The sequence below is a fragment of the Furipterus horrens genome, unplaced genomic scaffold, assembly GCF_987537825.1.
Source record: "Furipterus horrens unplaced genomic scaffold, mFurHor1.1.pri manual_scaffold_2, whole genome shotgun sequence".
NCBI classification, from domain to species: Eukaryota; Metazoa; Chordata; class Mammalia; order Chiroptera; family Furipteridae; genus Furipterus; species Furipterus horrens.
The window spans coordinates 206608124-206634128 of NW_028327172.1; positions in this window are offsets into that span (position 1 = coordinate 206608124).

Here is a 26005-nt window from a genome sequence, read left to right on the forward strand (position 1 = left end):
TAAATCCACTTCATTCTGTTGTAGTGATGTATGTTTTATGCCCAGTTAACTCTGAATGAAATAACTGTCTTAGTAAAATAGGGTCAGAGAAATATAGTGACATGCAAGAACCTCAGAAGCAAAAGACACTTATTTGGAGTGACTGTAAATCTTGGATTCCGCATGTGGCAGGGGAGTATGCAAATACTTTCTGTATCCATATCATTCTTTCTGTAAGGAGTACTGGCCTCCCATGCAGTGCCAGAGGCAAGGGAGATGAGTCATTGATTGTTTTGTTTGGGTTTGAAGTTCTTCTGTAATTCAAAGTTTTCTAAGATTTTTAAGGTAAAGGACCATTTAGAGAATATCTAATTCCTGTATTTGGTTCACAGGAGATACCCAGGCGCTGAGCAGTACAGTTTTCTCCCAAGGTCACAAAGAGGTTTAGGGACAAAGAGGGCAGAGACAAGACCTGATGTGGACTTTTCCACTGTATTTGATGAGCTGACCACTTAGTAGTTACCAATGAGATGGAATAGAACTCAACTTCTTTCTCCAACTAATTGTACTAGATTCAGTGAGGGGCAGATCCTTCACTTAAAATGAAGACAAGAGAGTGTTGGGAATCTGCCCAAAAGAAATGAAAACATGAGTCTACAAAAAGACTTGTAAGCAAATACTTACAGCAGCATTATTTGTAATAGTGACTCAGATGTCTACCGGCTGGCAAATAGAATAATAAAACATAGTATGGTAATAAAATGGAAGTAGTACTGATACATTCCACCACAGGGATGAACTTCCACATTATATGATGGGAAGGAAGCTGAACAAAAAGACAGCATGTTGTATAATTTCATTTACATGACATATCTGTAAAATGTAAATCTATAGATTAAAAAAGTAGACTGGTGTTTGCCTGGGGCTACACATGGGTACAAGAGATCCTTTGGGGTAATAAAGATGTTCTAGTGTTGGATTTTGACAACGGTTGTACAACTGTGTAAATTTGCTAAGCATCATTCAATCATACACTTAAATGAGTTGCAAATTATACCTCAGTGAAGCTGTCTTTTAAAATGGGGAAGGAGCGTTATTTATTCTTAACAGGTCCAAGGTTATTTAAGTCCATCAACTCCACCAGCTTACCCTGTTGTCCCTTCCTAGAACTTATAGTCTCCAGACACGGGATATGTTAAACTTATGTCCCTCAGGACACCTTATTCTATGACAAAAACCAGCATGTTTTGAGATTTTACTACACAGTGGGCATTTTATTTACTTTGCCTTTGTATTCCTCACCAGAACCCTATGAGATATTAACCCTATTTTAATGATAAGGAATCTGAGTGATTTGTTTAATGTCACAAAACTCACGCAAAGCCAACTAGAGTCTCAAACCCTTGATTTCCGAGTCTGAGCCCTCAGTCAACATGCCACTGCTAGTCTATCAGGCGCTGTGAGTGGTCGTGGGATGAAGGGGAGATGAATGTTTGCAGCTGCCTTCCTGAGCTGGCTTTGCAGCAGGCAGTGACCTTGTATGATGAGCTCTTACTGTCACAGTTTTAACATTTAGGAAAATTATGTTTTTTTTTATTTTTTTATTTCCTGAAATGTATTTCTAAAATGATATTATAAAGTAGTGGTGTGAAAATCCCCAGGATTTTTGGACTGAATTATTAAAGAATAAGCAAGTGATTGCCTTTTGGCCACCAGCCATAAAAAATTAGCCTCATCACCAGAAAAATGTATTCTCTCTTTTTAAAACATCTTTGATTTACTGTGGCAGGTTTATATGAGGTATTTTAATTAATTTTTTGGTTGTTTTCAATGACAGAATGCTAGTGTGATGTCATGTTTACTTTTTCCTTGATATATGTATTTTAAAATTTCCTGATAAAAAACATTCATAATGAAATGTCAGCAAGAGGTAGAAATTAATTTTAAATTGAAGAATGGTTTTTATAATGTAGAGTAGAAGAGGGCAGAGCAATGGGATTAATTAGATTCTGGAATATAAATTAAAATCTGAAAATGATATTAACAGTTTGAGAAACTTACTTTCCTCATCAGTTAAATAGAAATAAGATTATATACCTTGTAGTATTAAAAATATATGAAGTGTACATACCTATATACAGAAAATAGAGGCTCAATTGTGGCTTATTGAGTTTATTTATTTGAGTGATAGTATTGTGTTATATTAGTTGTTCAACACATTGTTTTAAATGTTTTTCTCCTTGCTGGTCCCTGGGGATAAAATAGCATGTAAGAGAGTCAAAGTCTTTGCCCCCCAAAAAGTTTATGTTCTTGGAGGGAAGATATATAAGAACCAAATAAAAGAAGTGTTATTAAAGAAAAGTTAACAACTGTGTTAAGAGTTAAGACTCAATCAAATAAGACAATGAGAAAATCTGAAAAATTAAGTATTACTGAAGAGTTGAGGGGACTGATATTTAAATAGCATGGTCAAGGAAGGTCTCTCTGAGGTGATAGTATTTGAACAGAGACAAGATGCCAAGAAAGAACTGACTATGAAAAGTGTAAGTGGGAAGAGCATTCAGTAAGAAGGAATGTGCGAAGACTCTGAGCAGGTGAGGAAGTTGTGATGCAGGAGCTCAAAGATCACTAAGACTGGAACATTGTAGGAGCTATTGGAGAGGGAATTAATACTAAAGAAGTCATAAAAAGGATTTGGGGTGTTATTCTAAATAAAATGTGAAGCCACTTGATGCTTAAAAGGAGTACAATGACCCAATATGTATTTTAAGAAACCCCCTTGGATTGAAAGGAGTAAAAGAAGAAATAAGGAGAACAGATAGAAACCTGTTTCAATACTAAAGAATTAATGGGCATTTTTCTTAATGCAATACATTACAAGAGATGGAGACAGGTTTGCTTTGTTTTGGATGGGTTCTCAGCAGGGCTTGTTAAGGGCTGAATGAGAGTAGCGGGAGAAGAGGCAAAGTCAAGACCCCATCAAGGTTACTGCACCTGGGTTTCTGACTTGAGATACTGGATGGTGCCATTTACAGTGATGGGAGACTGAGGGTAGACTTGAGAGTTCTCTTTTGAACACATCATGTTTGAGATGTCACTGAGACATTCCAGTGGAGGTGACGTATACTGAGGTAGAAAATAAATTTGGAATAATTGCTGTAAATGTGGTAAAATTGAATGGCTGTAGGTAAGTGGTGAGGAAAGCTCCATTCTCCTGACAATAAACATACCGAATCCTTGGATTCAGCTCCATGTACTATCTCATATTCATTGGCTTATAGTATCCACTTTGTATAGTACTATAAAGTCTTACTGGGTTTTGTATTTTAGGGAATAAGCCATCAAATTTATTGTTTATGATTTTATTTAAATAAGCTTGTCTGGATTAACACTATATGTTTTTTAAATTTTTAGAGCTCCCTGGAATCCCTTGGTTTGGGTTTGCTTATGGGTAACAACACCACATTCTAGGATGTTGCTTTTCTACTAAATCCTGTACATGCAGATGCTCTCACTGTCATCTTTCCTGCTGATTGAAGACCTTCTATTGGTACAAGAATGGGGAGGCAGAGATCATGTCTTGTCCCACAGAACCAGTCTAACTGGGAGAACACAGACGTGTAAACAGGTCATTAGTACAAAATGTGTTAAATGCCATATACTGGGGTGATAGTAAAGAGAAGGGGGTCGATCATCTTCATCAAGTAGACAATATTTTATGAAAAGCTTGACATTTAAGTTGACCCATGAAGGATAAACAGAGATTTTTAGGAAGACAAAGTAGGAGAGCATACACCACAAAGAAGGTATGAGCAAAGTAGAGAAGGTAAAACAGAAGAGACACCATGGTGCTAAATTAAATGGTGAGTGTGGCATTTAGTAGGCCTGTTACATATTGGTCACTCAGAAAGTATCTGTTGAATGAATAGATGAACGAATGAACTCAACAGTTTTGCTTATGCAATACAATTTTCTGAGCTCCAATTTCTGGGCAAAGGAAATGATAAAAACACTCCTTGTGTATAGATTTTCTTTATTAACATGAGATATAAACTATATGATGATATATGAAATTCCTAGAAATGACAGAACCAGTTATCTGATATGGTGATAAAAGTGTATATGTTTGTGGGTATCGAGAGACAGAGAAAAGAAGGGAAGGAGAATGAAAAATAATTCTAAGAAGCATCTTGAGGGAAATGAGCACTAACAGAAATGGCAGTAAAATGGCACTGGGCATGGCCGATGAAGTACAAACCAGGAACTGTTGGGCTCAGGAAGGGAAAAATATTTCTGAATATTCGTTTTAGCCAAAGAAGCAAGAAACAGCCTACAGTCAAAATTTGTGATAAGGAGTCAAAAGGAGAGACTCCATCAACCAAGGGAAAGCAGGATACAGTTATACGGAGGGACCCAGCCAGACTGTCAGGAAGAGAGGAAACAGAGAGGTGAGTAGGAGAATAGGGTACAGAACAAATCAGGAGTTAATCCAATTGAAATTTAGTGCCTGGTTCAGGTTTGACTTTGAAGGGACAGGTCTTAGCTTTGGGATCAGTGCCTCAGTGTCTTCTTAAAGGTGCAATTGTGAACTGCTGGAAATAATGGGCAAGGCATGGCTAAGAAAAAAAGGGGGGCTCCTTTCAAGAAGCAAAAAGAGAACTAGGGAGAAATAAGATATTGCTGTGGTTGGAATGGGGAGATTTCGCTAAAATTCATTTGCAAAAGGTAATTATTCACTGGGGGTAGGGGTGGCCAAGTTCAATGACAACACTGATTATGTTTGAAGAGAAAGCTACAGAGCTTGTTATTCTTTAAGGACATTATATTTTTGTTGAAAACCATTCATGCAGAATGTATCATGAGGTTTCAATTAAATTTGTCTAGGATTAAATGTGGATTTATTCTTTGTTTTTACTTTGAGATAATTAATACAAAAACTTTCCCTAACCTTATACAATGGCAAAATGAATGTCATCAGTCATTTTTTAAAGTCTATTTTTGTGTGAAATTAGATAGTGCAACTGTTTAATTCCTGGAATTTATATAATCAGAATTCTGTAGCCATAAATGTTATTGTCTATAATTCTTATAGCTTTTATTCCACTGTGTTCCTGAGAGTCATTGCTTCAAAAGAATATTTCACAGCAGTATTCTTGTAATTCTAAGATGTTCCAATTCAGAAATTTCTGTAATGTATCCATTTTGATCAATTTATGTACTTTTGTAATTATGTATTTAAAAGGAATGATTCTCACTTATTAGTTTTACATTAATCAGATGTTTCATGATGCCTCTGCTGCAATTATGGTTAGTTTCCAAAAAGTAGATATGCTCATGAACACTACTAGCATTTCCACTATAAAATGATTTATAAAGTGTTAATAATGGTTCTCATATATTAAACATACTAATCTAAACAGCAGGTATGCTTTAGCTTATGTAATCTAAATACATTGCTTTTAATGACTTCTCCTATAGTGAAGAAGGGAAACTTGCCAATATGTTGATTGGGATGTTAAGATTCTACTTGAGATGGCCTTAGCTCATCTCAGTGTTTATTGACATCTAGTGGACCTGAAAAAAATATATGAAATTGAAATATTTTAGGTAGCATTTATACCCTTCTACCTATCAAATATTAGTCAGTTTGCTCATGCTTCCTTCTAACAATCTGTTACACTCTTCTGTTCATTTTATACCTGCATGGACTGATATATAAAATTTCCTCTTTTGGAAGCGCTCTTCCTTGTTGACCTGGAGAACTCCTACCTGTCTTTATAACCCATCTTGGGCCTCACCATTTTGGGGAAGTCTTCTTTGATAAAACCGTCAGGCCTGCTGTCGGCAGAATCAAACTTTCCCTCACCTGCATTTCCTAGCACCATAGGCCTTCCTCTGAAGAGTGGATCACAGTGCTTTCGAATTGTGTGTTTACAGGTTTTCTCTCCCACTAGACTGTGGGGTTCTTGAAAGCAGTGATCTCGTCTTTTTTTGTCTTCTGAGTGTCAATGCCTCACACTACTCCAGTACAGAGAGTAGGCACTTCATAGGTATTAGTTGAATGGAATTTATTGGAAAGAAAATCTCAAATAGCTATTTAAACATTCATGTATTTACTTTCTCATGCATTTATATCTTGCCTCTCAGCAGAATTACAAGTTGTGTAAGTACAGGGACTGGGTCTCCTATTTTTTGTGTTCTTGTGGGAGAACATAAACAATGTTTGTTTTTTAATAATAAAGATGTTTATTATTAATTACTTGGTATAATCCCCTCTCCAGCGGTCATCAGTATGAAAAGTTTGGACTAAATATTTTTAGAGTGTACATATATTTTAAACATATATTTATTAAATACAAAAGTGGAGTAAGGATATAATGCTGTTTTGCAAGTTGTTTTTTTTTCACTGAAGAATATGTTTTGACTACCACTCCATGTCAATAAACAAAGAGTTTCATGGTATTCTTTGGCATAGATGTACTTTTATTTATTTATCAAATCCTCAACAGCTTGGTGTTTAGATTATTTCATACTTTTAAAACAGTTGCTATTATTCAGTGGCTATGGCATGCCATCCACAGCCCCCCTTTGGGAGGAAGATGCTCATAAACAGTGATTTTTTTTGTACTGTAAGTAATCAAATACTATACATTAATTATCAGTCTTTTTTTTTTCCAGCATAGTATCATACAAGATATGACACAATTGTGTAGGTTGTTTCACACAAGTTTATCGTTTATTGAAATAATCTCCAGGTATTAGGTCCGTTTTCTGTTTATATGAGAACAGGGCAATCTAGTATGTTGTTATGGTGGCATAAGTACCAAGGGAGACAAAAGATACTTTGTCTTTCAGCGATGCCAGTTTATAGATGTGACCATAATTGGCCCAAACATAGTGCAGCAGTTGGTGAAAACTGGGCAGCACATCACCTCATGGCCAAAGTTGCTGGAGATCCTTTCCAGGTCTCAGTTACTCTATCAATCCCCTCCCAATCAACTCGAGCACATATTAATTGTTTACTGAGTGTTATGCACTGGGCAACTTCCTAAGTGCTAGGTATGGTAGAAATGCATTGAAGACAAACAGACTGGTATTCTCTTCATTCCTAGCTCTTTGTCTTACTATCTAAAGTGATTTAGGGGAAATTACTTCTTTGAGCTCAGATTTTTAATTGGTGAAATGAAGAATATAAATCTCAACATCAAAAGAAGTTATAAAGGAGAGGGCTGGCACAGTGTTTGCTTCTAGTCGGGGCTCAAGAAATGGTAATCTTGTGATTCGCTACAAGGAGTGCCCTTTTTGCCACGTCACTGTTTTCTAGCAGAGGAAGGAAACGTGCAGGACTCCTTAAAAAGGCAGGTGCCAGCTACAAAGAGATAATGGGACTATAGGTTGTTTCCAGATGTCTTTATTTTAATAGCATTATTCTGTGTTGGAGTTTTATATGATTCCGTTTCAATTACAGTAACTGTTACATGAGGCAGGCTAGCCAAAGGCTGGCAGGGACCCCATGCCCAGGCTTTAGACTTAATAGCATTAATGGCTACTTCAGCTCCCCATTACCGTCTTCTTTTGATTTAGTGGCAGCCTCCGGCCCAGAGGTAGGGCGCTGATGCCATCGCATTGCCTGGCTCCGGTTTCTGGAGGAGACTTTCATTTTGCCTGAGAACATTTTCTTCTGTTTCCTGTTATTAGTCACAGCGCAACAAAAATACAGTTTCCTATTCCTTTTTCCTTTTTCTCTCCTTCCTTTTTGGGCAAATCCTGTCACCAAACAGTGGCTTTGCAAAACCATTCCTTACATTCTGTGGATCCTATTTTTATTAAGTCACACATGAACACTTATTTATTAAAACATAATGATAATTCATGTATTTTATAGTTTGAAAAAAATATTCAGAAAGCAATGTCAGCCTTCCTGGTGTATTTTATAGAGAAATAAATGGGAGTGGGGGGTGGAATTGAAATTTCCTCCCATCCTTCCTTCCTCGATTCTTTTCTCTCCCTTATTCCTTCCCTCCCATTTTCCTCCTTCTTCCTTCCTTCCTTTCTTTCTTCTTCCTCATCCTCCTGCTCTTTTTAGCCTCCTTGTCCCCATCTTTGTCTTTCTTCTCTTTTTCTCCTCCTCCTTCTATGTTTTTTAAATGCTGAACATAATGAATCCTCTAGTCCTCATCTTGTTGTCTGAAGCTTCCCGTTTGCTTGCCTTCCATCCTGCCGGTCTCTTGCGCAGCCCGCATAGAAATCTCCAGGATTACCCATACTTACATCCTCCCAATATCTGTAGATGTTTATCATGTCCCCTAGTTGTCACTTAGCCAAGCACGAGGCATTTATCTCCTTTAATCTGGCCTCATAAATCACACCTATTTTTTCCTCTAATCATTTTTATCATTTCCAAAATGCTTTCCAATTTGTCCGCATCTCTCTGAAATGCGTGTGCCTCCCAGGTAAGGCAGCGGTCCAAGGCTGAGCCTTTGTTGGCTGCATCTGGCCATGCTTTCTTTCTGAACAAATGTTTTATAACAAGTAAGTGTAGTATGGTTCTGTATCTTGCCAGTTTATAACTTTGCAAATTCATGCAAACTGAGCCCTCACTGAAGTTCTCTGAAGCTGATTAAAAGTGTATTTTTTTCCCAGGAGCCCAAGTGGTTGAACCTTGACACAACACTGCTTATGACATTTGGACTTAAATTCTGTGTAAATAACTCCCCTAATATCCATCTAACACAGAACTGATAATGTCCACTCTCCCGATTGGGGTCCAGACGAAGGTGAGGTGAGCAGAGTCCCAGGACAGCTGCAGGATGCTGACAATCCATCCCTCCTTAAATTATCCAAACCACGTGCCCCCTTGCTTTATACCACTTCCTTCCAGCCTTTCTCGTGCAGATAAAATAACATAAACGTGTGAAAATACTCTGAAAAGTGTGAAGACAAGGACACGTCTAAGAATTGTCATCACTGTTCTTCACCATTTGAGCTCAGCATGACTTAACAGCAGTGGAATTATCACACGTGTGCGTGAGCTCACTTTGCCAGGGCCTTCCCTCTAGCCTCATCAATTCACTCTTCCAAGTTTTCTAGCGCTCTGATCCCATGAGCCCCTGCCTACCCAGGCACCTCCATGCCAGAACTAACCCAGTATTCTCTGCAGGCCCAGACCTTATTATTTCCTTATTGCAGGCCCAGACCTTATTATTTCTTTATTCTACCATTAAAATGGACTCATGTAGATTCCCATTCCCTCGGAGCTCTGCTTGTCTGCTTTCATGAAAATAGCAAGCTTCTCAGAAGAAATTGTATATAAGGAAATACTAGATTACTATGTAATTCATGTCAGGTCACACATTTGCAATTTCATTAAGGTTTTTTGTAATACAATGCCTTTTCCAGCAGGTGTTCTAATACATGGTTTATAAAACTATTCTGATTATGAACTTCAGTAAAAACTATATTCTTTTCATGACTCGGAACACACACAAAGACACACAGAAACATAATGGGACAAAGAGTTCTCAAATTAGTACTAACATTTTCTATTTGCAAAGCACTCCCCTATCCTATTCTTTTTTTTTTTTATATTCAAGTCTGTTCTGTCCTATAAAATGAATTCCATTCCATTCTTTTCTAGTGTATTCAATTCTACTAGTCTGTTTCATTTCTTTTAATTGTTAACCATTAACCAATTAAGTTCATTTTGCTATCTATTATTATGACACAATAATTTTGGAAAAATGAAATTTTTGGAAGGTTAGTTTCATAGTGGAAGTAGGTAGATTGCTGTGGACAGACTTTTAAAGGATGTTGTGTACATATTTGTGTACATATTTATGTACATATTTGTATACAGCTGTTTAAGGTGATAGACGACAATGCTGGACTGACTTCATCAAGTGAGAAAGGGCATACACATTGAAGGGAACATCCCTGTTCTTGTGTGCACTGCTATTGAGCAGGTTACCATGTAATTTCGGGGAATGGAAGACGTCTGCACAAAGTAATGGGGCTCATACTGGGTGGACATCTAGTTTACCACAGAAGGCACTGGGAAGAAGGCAACCTTCAGAGACCCAGGAAAGCATTCAGCATTTGGGATCTTTCTATTGAAAAAGTAGAATCCTGGTAATTGAGATCAGGTAATTAAATCAGGTAAATTACTGATTTAAATGTAAGGGAAAAATTAGTTAAAAACTGGACCCTAAGATCACAGTAGGACTGCAGGAAAAGGTTCACTCCATGCCATATCATGAATGTGCTGACTGCTTGCTCCTTAAGTCTGTCTTTACTTAAGGTATGATTGATCGAACCAGATGCAACCACATAGTCACAGCTGCATACAAAACCAGTCTGGAGGCACAAAGAAAGAGCGGCGCCTTGGTAGATCTTGGGAAGTGGACAGGAATCTGCCCTCTTTAGACTTTTCTTTGACATTTGCATTTTTTCTTCTGCCTGTGAATAGAGCAAGTTCTGAGTGCCACATTAGAACGTGTACATCCCTAAATGCTGTTAATGTTATTTCTTCTGACTTACTTCATAAGTTCAGTCTTTAAATTGCCCAGATATGGCATTGGCTTTGGGTTATACTTTATTCTTTTCAGTTGTACACTGCCATTATCAAATTAGTGATATTCCAGACTAAAAAATTTCTGATTGAATGACTTCATGTTTCTTATGTCCAGAAAAAATATATAAGTTCAGGAATGTTTTTACTAACCTTGTAAAGTCACAGGATAAAGTCCACAGAGGAAAAAAAGCTTCTCTCTCTCTCTCTCTCTCTCTCTCTCTCTCTCTCTCTCTCTCTCTCCATCTCCATTTATCCAATTATCACCCCCATGCCCTCTTCCACCTCCACCTACCTCCTCCACAGTCATCACATCGTTGTCTGTGTCCAAGAGTTCTTTCTCACTTTTCTTTTTTGGTCAATTCCTGTCAGCCTGTTCTCTACCTATGAGCCTGTCTCTATTCTGCTTGTTAGTTCAGTTTGTTCATTAGATTCCACATATGAATAAAATCATATGGTGCTTGTTTTACTCTGACCGACTTATTTTACTTAGCATAATTTTACCCAGAGTCATCCATGCTGTTGCAAAAAGTAAAATTCCATTGTGTAAATAACTGTTGTATCCACTCCTCTACTGATGGACACTTGGGCTGCTTCCAAATCTTGGCTATTGTAAGTAATGCTGCAATGAACATAAGGGCTCACTTATTCTTTCCAATTAGTGTTTTGGGTGGAAACACTGGGTTTTAAGGCAGTTCCTTTTTTTAATTTTTTGAGGTAACTCCATAATGCTTTCTACAGGGGTTGTACCAATCTGCATTCCCAGCAACAGTGCATAAGGATTCCCCTTTTCCACATCCTCACCAACACTTGGTGTTTGTTGATTTATTGATGATGGCCATTCTGACAGGTATGAGGTGATATCTCATTGTGGTATTAATTTACATTTCTGTCATGAGTATCTTTTCATATATCTATTAGCCATCTGTATGTCCTCTTTAGAAAGTGTCAATTTAGATCTTTTGCCCATTTTTTAATTGGATTTTTTTGGTGTTGATATATATATATTTTTTTAAATAAATTTTGGTTATTAACCCCTTATAAGATATATCAACAAATATGGTCTCCCATTCAGTGGGTTGTGTTTTCGTTTTATTGATAGTTTCCTTTGCTTTGCAAAACCATTTTAGTTGAACGTAATCCCATTTGTTTATTTTATTTTTTTGTTTCCCTTGCCCAAGGAGATATATTAGAAAAAATATTGCTACAAGCAATGTCTGAGATTTTACTGCCTATACATATTTCCTTCTAGAATTTTTATGGTTTCAGATCTAACATTTAAGTTTTTATTCTATTTTGAGTTTATTCTTGTGTGTGGTGTAAAAAGGTGGTCTAGTTTCTTTTCTTTTCTTTCCTTTTTTTTTTTTTTTTGCACATATCTGTCCAATTTTCCCTTCACTATTTATTGAATAGACTATCTTTAGCCCATTGTTATGTTTTTGCTTCCTTTGTCAAATATTAAGCTTCTTTTGATGCCCAGGCTCTTTAAAAAAAATGAAACCTAAATTCATGTATAAATTTGCAGTTACTAAAAATACATATCAAGGAGCTCTACAAAGGTAAGGAGTTTTAGGAAGAAAAGAAACACAGATTGCCATTTTCTCTTCCACTGTTTGGTGGTACAATGGTAACAAAGTACTTTGCTATACAATGTATAAGTCTCAAAACTATGAACGTAAATAACTGATAAAATATGTAGAAAAATGATCATTTCAAAATCCCATTGCAACTTTTCAAAGTTAGGAGTTTAAGTGAATGGTGAATCTAAGATGCCTTTTCCAAGTGCAGTAGAATTGTAGAGCCTATTTCAACCCTGATTAATGAGAAATTATTAGGATTTCTTTGACTCGCAATGATACTGTGAACTTCTAACTATCCCAGGCAATGTAGGTAAGTTTAGTGTATAATTGAAATTCAGTTGATAACACAAAAGGTTTATTTTAACCATGGATTTCAACCTCCTTCCCTAGCAAACCTTTATATAAGCCAAAGAAAAATAGGCAAGTTGCTCATGCATCAATTTACCTCTCTCCCTTGCTTTCTCCCCCAACCCCATCTCTACCAATGCTGTTTATAAGGCATAAAGTAGTCAAAATATGATGAGAAGGGGCCCTGCCTTTCCATTGAGTCAGGTAAAACTTGAGTTAGTTTTTGTGCTAATGGCACTGAGGACACATGGACTTCAGGCAGACTCCAACTCTACTGATTTTATACACATAGAAACAATCTGCAGATGGAGCCTTGGTCAATTTACTCCAAGCCTCAGGCACCCACAGTTGCTGGTTAGCCGGACATGACATGCCCAGTGAGGTGACAGAGAGAAGCTACATGTGAAGCTCCGGCCATGGTCAAGGTGCTTATCACATCTCCAGGGCCCACAAGACAGCCACCATGGGGCGACCCACCTTTCTCAGAAAAGCTTACCAAGAAGGATATGGCTCTAAGAATGCCATGTGCTATCTTTCTCCCTGGTGCAGAGATTGAAAGGTTTGAGCATGATGACAGCAAGAATTTAAAGGAATTTCTTCCCTGGCCCAGTGGCCCCATTGGTTGGAGCATTGTCCCATTCACCACAAGGTTGTGAGTTTGATCCTCAGTGAGGGAGTGTATGGGTGCAACTGAACAATGTTTCTCTCACATCGATGTCTCTTCCCTACTCCCTTCTCTCTCTAAAATTAATAAACCTATTCTTGGGTGAGAATTTAAGAAATTAAAAATTAACAAAATAAAAATAATTCCCAAGAGGGGAGCTCTAAAATGTTTGAGTAAAGGCAGCACCATTGGAAACACTGCATACCTTTTTGATATAGCTTCACCGAAGAGTAGAAGACCCAACTGAATTTGGATGCCCAAGTTCTGACAGCAGATAGATACACATACACACACTTCCTATTCTTCATACTCACACCTTAATATACATACATACATATATATATATATATATATATATAGACATTCCATGCATGGAATGAGTGTTTGTTTATCAGGTTTTTGGTGTTACCTAATTGTTTTTTAAAAGTTTGATGTAAATACATATTTGCCCATTAGATTTTCTCCATAAATTTTATTGAGATTTTCTTTTCCCAAAAGAGAGTCATAAAAAATGATTTACAATGTTTTTGGAACACTGAGTAGCAAATGTATTTTTTATTTTATGTTAATTCATCAAAATGATTTCTACATTCATTAATCAAAATGTGTTGATTAACTTTATGTTAAAATCATTAAGCTTTAAAAATTGAGAAAGAGACAGTTGGCATGTGAATTGAGAGTTTGATCAAATCCAACATACTGTGAAAACAATCTGAAAAACTCAATATTCCAGCCCAGATGCCAATTTTTTCTCTTGCTAACGACAAGCATTTCCATCCCCAAAGCATACTGAACCACGTTCCCAGTGTCTCCTGAATGGTTGGCCATCCAAGAAGTGTGATGACCAGAGCAGCTCCTAAGAGCAGGTTGATGTTACCTGCAAGAATACCACATCAGGCAGTATGTGTTCCTAAAGAAAGGGAATAGATGAAACCCTGAACCAGTTGCTCCCAACACAGAAGCCGACTTATGTAAAGTTGTATTCCTAATTTGGGAGGCTGCATCCATCAGTATGGTGGCTGGTAAATTATTTCAGTAAAGTAAATCTGAATGTTCAAAACACAGAAAAGTGAATAGGAAATAGGAAGAAAGTCACAATATTGCAGATCAGTGATTGCTTAGGAACCTCTGTGTTATTTTAAAATGTTCAGTATGGTAGTCAATGTGGAAAGCAGGACAGAGTTATCTCAAAAAATAAAAATAGAACTTCTTTATGACCCAGTGATTCCACTTCTGGAAATTTATCCAAAGAAACCTGAAATATTAATTGAAAAGAATATGCACCCCTATGTTTATCACAGCATTATTTATAATAGCCAAGATTTGGAAGCAGCCTAAGTGTTCATCGATAGATGAGTGGATAAAACAGCTGTGGTACATTTACACAACGGAATACTACATGACCATAAAAAAGAAGACTATTTTATCCTTGTGACAGCATGATTGGGCCTAGAGAACATTAGATTAAGTGAAATAAACCAGACAGGGAAAGATAAGTACCAAATGATTTCAGTCATATGTGGACTCTAATGAATGAACTAAATTAACAAGCAAACTCATAGATAGAGGGCAGGCTGACAGCTCTAGAGGGGAGATGGGGTGTGTAGAGATCGAACAGAAAAGAAAAAAAGAGAAAGAACTCATGGACGTGGACCACAGTGTGGTGGTTATGGGGAGAAGGTGATGGGTGAGGTGGAAGAAGGTATAGGGGAGATAATGGTAACAGAGAATACAATTTCAAAAATCAATCAATCACAATTACAAAAAATAATAATTGCTCTGGATTTTCTAATTCAACTAGCTATTTTATTGGATAAGCTTATGTGATTCCCATGAAACTGATTCTTAAAACTACCTCCTTCTTCATGCACCAGTGCCTTCAGGCATCAAAGACCAGGTTGCCAATGACCTCACTTTTTCTCTGCACAAAAGTGGTGAACAAAACTCTTTCACACCAGGGGCGTTAGTGAGTAATGTTTTCTGCCAATTGAGTTATTTTGGGGACATCTGGAATGCTTAATGTGAAAAATTACATCATTAATGGTGGGATTCTAGGCATGGTGATGCTTTGTTGGAGGGCTATGCATCTGGCTTAAATCCTCTTTGTGCCTTACAGATAAAACACGGCATTAGTTTCTTCCTTTTTAACTTCCTCTCTTTTATCCATTCTTCATTTATGGCAACATTTACTAATCAACTAATATATGCCAGGCACATGGATAAGTACTGAGGACAGAAAGAGAAATCCAATCCTCCCCAGAACTCATGGATTCATAGGGAAGAGAGTTTTGTCAACCACCTTATAAATCTTGAAAGAATTATAGTTGAGATAAGTACAAAGCAGAACAAAGAGGGGTTGATCTTGTCCAGTTAGGGGAAGCAGATTGTGAAAGACTCCATCCACGTGAAAACATTTAAGCGGATTCTTAAATGATGTCTAAGAATTTCTCAAAAGGAGAAAAGAAGCAATTGGATACATGATCTCAGATGACTGACGACAGCAGTAGTTAAGCATGACTTGAACCCAAGGGGAGGAGGCTGGAGAGCTTCTCAGAGGGTAGTGGGGAAACTTGGCCTTGCGGTGGTTTGGGGTTTCACTCTCTAGTCAGTGAGACAACACTGAAAATTGGAGCTGAAGATGACATGTTCCTATCACGCTGACATGTAGACTGAGGGTGGGTCAGAGGAGAAGAGAGGTTTGGAGTTTAGCAGCCATATGTTGAGTGGATAGCAACAATGACATTGCTTTAGTTATTTATTGTACTTTGAGTATTTGAACTCAAGAACTTTGAGGTGTTATTATTATGTGTGTTTTATAGGTGAGGTAACTAAGGTTAAGAGATGGCATCTGTCCAAAAACCCGTGGCCAGTAAGTATCACATTAATATTGGCACCCAGGCATTAATGATCTACTGTGATGGGAAGAAAATAGATATTCCTGGCCTTAGGGAAAATGGAGTTGGGCCACAGTTGTTATTGCAACAAAAAACAGACAAAACACAGGGAGAATCTGCTCTACAATGCTTGGAATCCGGAAGCTGTAGTGTTAGGGCCCCAGACGTGCATTTTCTCAATCTTTCCTAGGTTGTTCTCTCTGCCTCACACACTTTAATGGGTGAAGCCAGCTGGTCAATGGGCAGCAAGTGCTGAGTGGACACCTGGCATGCTCTTGGGCCTTTTTCTTGACACTTTCTTCCCTTTTGCTGCTGAAAGTGGCTCGTGGACAGCTTCCACCCCAGGACCTTAAGTCAGTGTGTTGTCTCTCATGCAGACAGCAGCCAAATGCTCAGTAGTAGGTCTATGCTAAGCCTCCTCCAAAATTTAGTTTGAAAAAGCCATACAATAAAAGTTATCCTTCAATATCCTACAATAATAGGACACCTGGTGGGTTACTTAGCAGTTAAAGTAGAATATGCTGTAGTGGCCCATGCCGTGGTATATATGCCCGTAAAACCCCTTTCCCTTGGGTATGAGTAGAACTTGTATCTATGATAGGGTATCACTACCATAATTATGGTGCCGTATATGTTAGAAGCGATTTTTCAGATGGAATTAAGGTCCCTAATCAGTTGACTTTGAGTTCATCACAAGGGAGTCTATCTTAGGTGAGATTGATATTATTAAGTAATCCCTGCAAAGAGATCGAAGAGATTGAAAAATAAGAGGTTTTCTTCCTGGCATTGAAGGAGCAAACTGCCATGTTGTATAGATGGCAATGCACTGAGAACATCTTCTAGAAAAGAAGAGTGGACCCTGTCCAACATCTAGCAAGAAAACAGGAATCTAAGTCATACAACCATGAAGAAATACGTTATGTGAATAACTAGTGATCTTGGTAGAGGACCCAGAGCTTTAGATGTGAGCATAGCCCCAGACTATGCTTTCACATGAGCCTGAGTAGAGGACCCAGCTAACCCATAACCAGACTTTTCATCTGTGGAAGGTGTAAAATATTAAGTTTGCCTTCTTCTAAGTCATTCCGTTTGTGATAATTTGCTATGCAGTGGTAGAAAACTATGGCATGTTTAATGCCACGGTTCAGGGATGTGCCGTTCTCAGTTATTAAACAAGCAAGTCCTGCTTGACTGGCTTGTTTTGATGACTCTTCAAAAAAAGTTTAATCTGTTAATGGCTCTCTCTATACATTTAATATACTATGCCCTCAATTATCTATAAAAGTTAACCTTTAACTCTCTGAGGCCACTTTGTGTTATCTAATGCATTGCATTTCTATTGAGTTGATGTGTGTTCCACATAAAACATAAGCTTAATTATAATGCAAAATTGGATTCCAGCATGATATAAATAGCATAGCATTTTATTTGAAATATTCCTGTTGAAAGCAAAGTATTAAAAGTGATTAAGTTAGAGTTGTTATTAATTAAACTACAATATATATGTAGCATGAATAATTGTCCAGTAGATTGTTCTCTATTACTTTACATATTTTTTACTTCTTTAATGCAATAAAATAAAATAATAAACAAATTTTATATTATAGTGAGGGAGTATAAGATGTCAACTGTAAGGAGAAATAATTTTTTGGAAGAAACAATATTTGGAATAAAATCTGGCTAAATATATATCTGTACCTAAGAATTCTATTAAACAGGGCTAAAATCTGTTGGAATTGCCCTGGATTTAATGCTCACATAAATAACCCTGTTTTAATTATTTGATTTTATAATAAATGAATTATGCATCAGACTTTGTGTCTTTTGTTACTCTTCCAGTATTGATTTAGATAAAGATTATCTCTGGTGGAGTAATGGGACAGGGCTCCACATTGCTGCTGCTTTGTTTTTTATTAGATCTCAAACTGAAATATCTACTTTGTCTAAATCAGCTTCACACATCCGAACACTGGCATCCATCACTTGCTCTTTATTTCACTTTGCTTGCTTATTAAGATGGCTGCATATTAGTTCTGTCCCTCACTTAAGTGATTACACTGGGGGCCAAAGAAGAGGATGCTCCAGGGATAAATTGAAGATAAGGACTAGGCTATGGAGCAGTGCTGAGAAGTGCGGGAAAGTTCACAGTCCTAGCTCCATTTAAGTTTGCATCTGAAGTTCCCTGGTGAAAGAGAGTTATAGCTGATGTGGGGAATGAACCATCAAAAAATATTTTGACAACATAGAATGGACACTTGCATCTATTCACCAACAATTTAAAAATATCTTACTTCTCATAGAAGAAAAAACTTTCTAGAAAAGTTGGAAAAACTGATGGAGCCCCTGTCTCTCCTTAACGATGTCGAGTTCAGAAAATGTGTGACTCTCGGCTAGTTTTTAATAAGCTGAAGAAATGTCTCCCTTGAGGCTGTGTTACCTGCTGGGTGAGAGTGTGTGAGCAGATGAATGCAGTGTTTCTCATGGTGTGGCTGGGAGAAGTCCTGCATTTGAATAGTTGATAAAAATGGAGACTCAAGATCTACTAAGTCAGAATCTTTGTGGAAGATCGAAAAGTTCATTTTTAAGATCTCTAGATAATTGTAATGCACACTAAATTTTGAACACCACCAGTAAATATATATGGATTTACTTTACATACGTAGTTACATAAAAACGTTCAAGAGAATTCTCTGTTCTCTCTTGCCAGTGTTAAGTAATAGTGCTCTTATTTATATACCCCCCTCCCCCATTTATCTTTAAAACCTGTAAGGTCGCATAAAGTAACTTTAAAGCATTTTCTGAGTCAATGCCTATTACTTCTTCATTTAACTCCGTTCACCCACTGAGCAGGTTGCCTTTGCTATTCATCTGGAGGATACAGTTGCCTGGTGAATACCATTGAGTGTATTGTCTAGCCAAGGAATGTTGTGTGTGATGCATCAGTGACTGATGGGACTGATGGTACAACGGAATATGTCCTTGAATTGAATTTCTTCAGCAAATTTCCTCGGAAAATCTCATTGAATTTTAATAGAGTCTGTAGTCTGGTGGTGTATGGACACCTCATTGTATCTGTTCATCCTGTGAAGTGCTCCAGAATGGAAGGTGACTAAGATGTCCTCAAAAACCAGTTCCCAGGAAAGATATTTCAATGATATTTACATATTATTTTCTTTGCAACACGGATGCCTGGATTTACATTTTTCATAAGAGAAGCGATTTAAAAGCTATTTCATTAAAGTTAATAAATTATCCTACGTCATTGTGGTGAAGATGATAGTAAACTTGACGGGTGGATGTGAACAGTGTGTTTTCTTTAGAATCCCAACTTAATTGAAGATACCCTGCTTCTTCAGATCCATGAGGTGGCTGGGAATAATAATGGTATTTAGGTAATGGAGTTGTTCTGTGGATTTATTGATATAATTCATGTAAAGCAATTAGAACAGTGTGTGATGTGCAGCAAGGGCTCAATAAGTAATAACAATAATAGGTACCATTTATTGAGCATTTACAATGTGACAGCCTCTGTTCTAAGTGCTTTGCATGAATCATCTCAGCATTTTTCTCAAAGTCATGCAGCATGATAGCAGCAGACTGAAGATTTGAACCCGAGCGTTCACCTAAACCTCTGTCTGCATCATCTGCCACTTTTGTAAATGGGACTCATTCTTTCTTCGCATTATTATTGAAATACACTCCTCACTTGGTGACTTCCTGCTTGGATTTATTTTGAAGTTCATTTAGAAGGGCCAAATACCCTCCCGATTCACTGAGGCAGAGGATTTAGTCAGGCTTCTCTTGTATCGAGTAACTGCCAGAGGAGGACAATATGTTAGACGCAGGCAGCTGACCCTCATTTTGTGTCAGAATGGAAGGCAGAGGGCAGAAACTTCAAGGGGGCATCAGGGCCAGTGATTTGACTGGCTGTGACTGTTTTCCAGTTCTGCGTGAATTCTCTGGCAAGTCTCGTCTTATTTTCCACGGGTCACATAAGGCAGATCACTCTTGTAATGAAAAATCTGTATGGTTCCATTCTCCTGTCTTCCACCGCCACCCGGCCTGAGTGGGGCCTCCATGCTCATGGTACTTTCCATACCCCCTCAAAGACTTTTTTGCTAGATACTGCTGTAGGTAGTAGTTGTTTGCAATTGGTTCTTTAAAAAAGATCAAGATCTCTGGAGTCAGGTCTGAACTTCAGTCCTGGGTTGGCTATTTTCTGGTGTAGTCCACTAACGCTATTCCTGCATTTCTCCTTGTACAATGGAGATAATAATGGTCCCTACCTCACAGGATGTACGGCAGGATGCAGTAAGAGAATCCAGATAGAGCACTTAGTTTACTAATGTGTCAACCAGGAATTAGCCTACAAATATTATCTGTTACCATCTAAATTTTGTTTTACTAGATTTTAATCATTGCAAAAACTGGAGACAGTATTTTTATTACTCATACCATTGTGTATATCCAGACCATAAATCTAGCAAATGAATGAATGATGAATAATCAAAAAATAAATGAAATAAAGTTTAGTTCTTGATGAGACCAACTAATTGAGGCTCTGAGACTTGGGTAAGGGAAAGTTCTCCATCCCATCTCCCTCCGCTCCCTGCCCCTCCCCCCCATCCCATTTAATACCCTTGCGAACCTGGAATGAAGACAGGCATAACTAGAACCTTTTTGCACTCTGCCTCAGTTCATCAAAGGGTAGCCTCACCTCTCATTTTGGACGAAAACATTGTTATCTTTACAAAAGCCATATTGCTGCAAAGAGTAGAAATGGGTTTACTCTTGCCGGTAACTGGTGATTTTGAATAAGCTTCATCTGAAGGATAAGCTCTGAAGTGCAACAGTAAGAGTGTCTATAATTAGGCATATTTGTTTTTCTGGAAACAGGCCAAGAAAGCTTTCATGTGGCCGCAGAGCCTAACACCCCAAAGTTGTTTTGCGGAACCTTCTTTTAAACAGACAGAACTGGGTCTTCCTCTCACCCTCCTGGTTAGTCTTTGAGAGCAGGCACAGAGATGCTTTTGAGAAAATGTCCTAACGGCATCCCCTTCCTCTCACCACTTCCTGGTCCTCACCGCTTCCCCCACTTCCCAACCCCCCAACCCCAGTCCAGGGGCACAGAATTTTCCTGAGTCTGAAATCACATAGTCCAGAAAGGGCAAACACTATTTTGGAGAGTCACAATATAGTGTTGGTTACTTATCCCACTGACATTTGTCTGTTAGTGAAGGGAAGCACTTATTAAGTACTTAGTGGAAGTTTGTCCGCTGTTAAGTCCTTCGCATGGGAATTCTCCTGACAGTCAGGCTACAGACGTTTGGCTTCTGATGCTTTGTTACATGCGACGGTTTACTAACTCTTTCCAAGCCTCTGTTTATTCACCTGTAAGATGAGAATGCAAATCTTTGTCTTCTTCACAGAGTGGCTGTGAGAGGACAGAACAGTCAGTGTGCACAGCCCGGGGCCTGGTAGAGTATGTACCCCATAAAGCACACATGCTATAGCACAGAATCCTCACAGCACCCTTGGGGAGGTATATTGGCCCCATTTTGAAGACCAGGAAACTGAGGTTTAGAAGGTTTAAGTAACCTGAATTAGGCCGAAGATCTGGTCCCTTCTTTTTATTGGTCACTCTAGTATTTGTCTTTTAAAGGTAGTGCTGGGCTTTATAGGAAGGAAAGATACCAGTTAATGCTTTAATTTGATTCTAATGTATGACTGGAAGCTAAGAGTTACCAGCAAAGCCACTTTGCCTGTTTATACAATAGTCTTTCAGAGGAAAAGGAAAGGAGGGCAGGAGGTGCTCTCCCGGGTCCTTCTTGTCTCCCACGCCAGTGGTGTTTGGGTCACCTGGACAGGGATACCTTCCCTGATGCCTGCCTTGTGCCGCTTTTCTTGGTCACACTGTCAGGAACGGCAGATTAAGCTCACATGAAACTCTGAGAGCACATGGCCAGCCCGCTCCAGGGGGGCAGTGCTCACGGCTCACCTTAAGGTCAGGTGTCGGGAACACGCTGCTGCTGTGCTGGCTTCTTTAGCACGGGGCCTCCTCACGAAGTGGGCAGAAACCTCAGCGGGGTCCACATGCACATTGGCCCTCTAGATAACAGGGGGCAAGGTCCTGAATGAGAGAGCAGGTGGCTTTGTAGGCTAGGTGACAGCATCAGCACTGTTGTTTATGCAATAGCTAGGCATCGCCTTCTCTGTACCAGGCACTATTCGAAGTTCAAGGCCATCCCAGTGAACAGCATGGACGAAATTCTCTGCCTTTACAGACAGGAGGTTACGTTCTAACAGAAGAGAGCAGAAAAATGAGTAAACAAATACACGCCATGGGTAGTGACAGTGCTTTGGGGGAACGTACAGAGCAGTGACCCCAGGACTGGGGAAGGTGTGGCATTCTCCACAGTGCAGTTAGCAATGACCTCACTATGATGGGCAGTTTGGAGCCAAAACCTACACAAAGTCGCCTATTCATGGAGTGACCTGGAAACAAACATCCCAATAAAGGGAACAGCAAGGGCAAAGGCCTGAGCTTATGAGGTAAATGATCTGAAAGGAAGCCCAGAGGTCCTGGGAGGAATGATTCAGATCTGAGGGGACCTACAACTTCTAACATCCTGACAGAATGGAAAGACTCTCCCTCTGGACTTTTCAGTAGCAACATGCCTACACCCAGTTCTCAGCCTAAAAACACCGACTTTATTTTATTTTAATAAGTATTGTATATATTTTAAGGTGTACAATATATTTTGATATACATTTACAGAGTAAAATGATTATTGCAGTTCTCTCCCTGCACAGTTACTTTTTTCTTGGTCTTGGGAGCACCAGAAATCTACTGTCTTAGCAAATTTCAAGAATACACGACAGCATTATTAGCTATAGTCAGCATGCTGTACATTAAATCTCTAGAATGTATTCATCCTCCAGAACCACACAGCTTTGCACACTTTGACCAACATCTTCCCATCTGTCCCAGTGCCCTGCCTTTGGTAACCATCATTCCACTCTATTCTGAATTCACCCTATAAGTGAGATCATGCAGTATTTTTTTTTTCTGTGTCTGGCTTATTTCTCTTAGCATTATGCCCTCTAGATTCATCCATAATGTCACAAGTGGCAGGATTCCTTTTCTTAAAAGGCTGAATAATATCACAGTGTTTGTGCATGTGTGTGTCTCTGTGCATCACAATTTCTTTATACATTCATCCATCGACAGGCTGTTTCTGTATCATTGCTATTGTGAATAATGATATCATAAACATGAAAGTCCAGGTATCACTTCAAAGTAATGATTTTATGTCCTTTGGATATATACCCAGAAGAGGGTTTACTGAATTATGTAGTAATTTTTGTTATAATTTTTGAGGAAACTTCATACTGTTTTCCACAGTGGTGGTAGTGATTTAAATTCTCATTGACAATTCATAAAAGTTCCTTTTCATCTACATTCTCACCAACATTTACCTTTTATCTTTTTTTTTCTTTTAATTAAATTTCTAGGGGTGACATTGGTAGATAGGATTATATAGATTTCAAGTGTACATTTCTAGGATGCATGATCTTCATATTGCATTGCATGCCTACCACCCAAAGTCAGATCATGTCTGTCACCTAGCCATTCTAATAAATGTGAAGTGATATCTCATTGTAGTTTTTTTTTTTTTCCTGTGTGTTATGGGTATATGTTCTTTAACTAATCCCTTCACATTCTTTGATTTTCACTTCCCTGATGATTAATGATGTTGGGCATCTTTTCATGTACCTGTTGGCCATTTGTCTGTCTTCTTGGAAAAAGTCTATTGATGACCTTCCACCATTTTTAAATCAAGTTACTTGACATTTTGCTATTGAGTTGTATGAGTTCCTTCTATATTTTGGATATTGATGGCTATATAGACATACAGTTTCAAAATATTTTCTCCCATTTTACAGGTTCCATTTTGTTTTGTTGATGGTTTCCTTTGCTATGCAAAATATTTTTAGTTTAATAAAGTCCAACTTGTTCATTGTTGCTTTTGTTGCCAGGACATCAACTTTAAATATAAATAAAAAGGACCTGATCATTGACTTTCATTTATGGGGCAAGTTCAAGGGCTTTGCTGGGTAGAAAAACAGAAAATCCCTTCTGAAGACCAGAAGTTGTTGTGCATTTAAGCAATAATAATTGTGTGAATAAATAGGCAGGAAGATCCACGAATTCAATTAACTACAAGTTTGCAATCTTTTCATGTTGCAAAGTTACATGGGTTAATGGATTAATTAGAATGTCACACAGCTGTTTGGGAGGATCATTTTGGTTATGACCTTCATTCCTAGGATGATAAATATTTGTGCCAGTAAGTGTTTGGATATTTGATTCAATTAAAGCCATGGGGAATAATGGAAAGAAGAATGAGCTTTGAGTTGAACAAATTAGTATTTGAATCTTGATCCCATCCCTTACCAACAGCAAGACTTTGAGACTACTAGTTAAACTCTGAGGCTTAGTGTTTCTCTGTAAATCTCGTCTAATTATACCTCATTTCAGAGAGGCCGAAAGGGGAAAGCAACGTATGTAAAGCATCTGGTATGTGGTAATTAATTAATTAATGGTGACTATTGTTATCCAACGAGTATATACAGTAGTCCCTCTCTATATCGTGGTTCACTTATCACGGCCTCACTGTATCGCTGGGTTTTTTAAAATATTATATTTAGTTATTTATGGATTTTTCAATATATCACGGGATTTTGCGGTACTGTATATGTATGTTGTTAAAGTTACGTAAGTTTAAGAGTGTAGAATAAATGTAAGGTTTCTACTTCACAGGGTGGTCTAGAACATAATACCCATGATAAGTGAGGGAATACTGTATGCCATAGATCTGAGAAGTATACTGTGCCATCCATCAAGGCATGTGGGGAACACGCAGGAGAGGAAGGCATGATTTCTGCCCTCTACAAACTTATCCTTAGGTGTGAATGATTATACTCATAATCATAAGAGGAAAAAGTACTATAAAAAAAAGGGCAGGGGAGAAATTCCCTCCAATTCTGCTTGGAGGAGTTTCATGGAAATGTTTTGGGAACATGTGAGGCAGATACGGTGTGGAAAAGGTTTTTCAAATAGATACAGTCTCTAAACAAAGCCTGGAGAAGTAGGAACTCAGAATGAGTTTGGGAAAAGGAAGCTGAGCTGTCAGGTAACGTGATGGGCAGAAGCAGGGCCAATGTGGCTCCACCCTCAAGCTGCTATCAGATGCCAGAGAGATCAGGATGCTGTTGAAAAGAGCTTGGATTTTATTCAGTAGGGACATAGGGAGCCATGAAATATGTTTAATCAAAGGGATAATAATATGAGGGCTGTGTCTCAGAGTCATTACTCTGGTAGCCCTGTGTGGTATCAATATAGCATGAAGAGACTTGTAATAAAAGCAAAACATAGTAGTGATGGTTCACTCACTCTATTCTGAAAGTATTACTCAGTTACCTCAACAGTCCAATGAGCTACATGCTATCATCATGCCCCTTTTTGCAGACAAGGACATGAGGGCATGGAGACACGAGTAACTTACACAAGGTCACATTGCTTGTGTAAGAGGTCCTAGACCTGAATCCAGGCGTCTGGGCTCTGGAGTCCATACTCTGAACCATTGTACTACCCTGCCTCAAAAGCCAACCAGACATTAGGGCTGCCTGCATTCTAGTCTGCTCTGCCTTTGACTGACCTTCCTTGAGCTTTCTTGGTCCTCAGTTTGTTCATCTATGAAATAGAGATTTGAGTTGGCTTTCTGAGATGCTTTGTAGCCTTTTTTTTTTTTTTTTTTTTTTTTGATTCTGTACTGTAATGTGGGTCTGATCTATTTGGGTAGCAATGGGTTGGGAGTGCGAGGTGGATGAATGATTATGCAAAATAGAGACAGAAACTCCAAGGAAGATTTTGTTTCTATTTGATTATTTTCTTCAAAAATTGTTCATG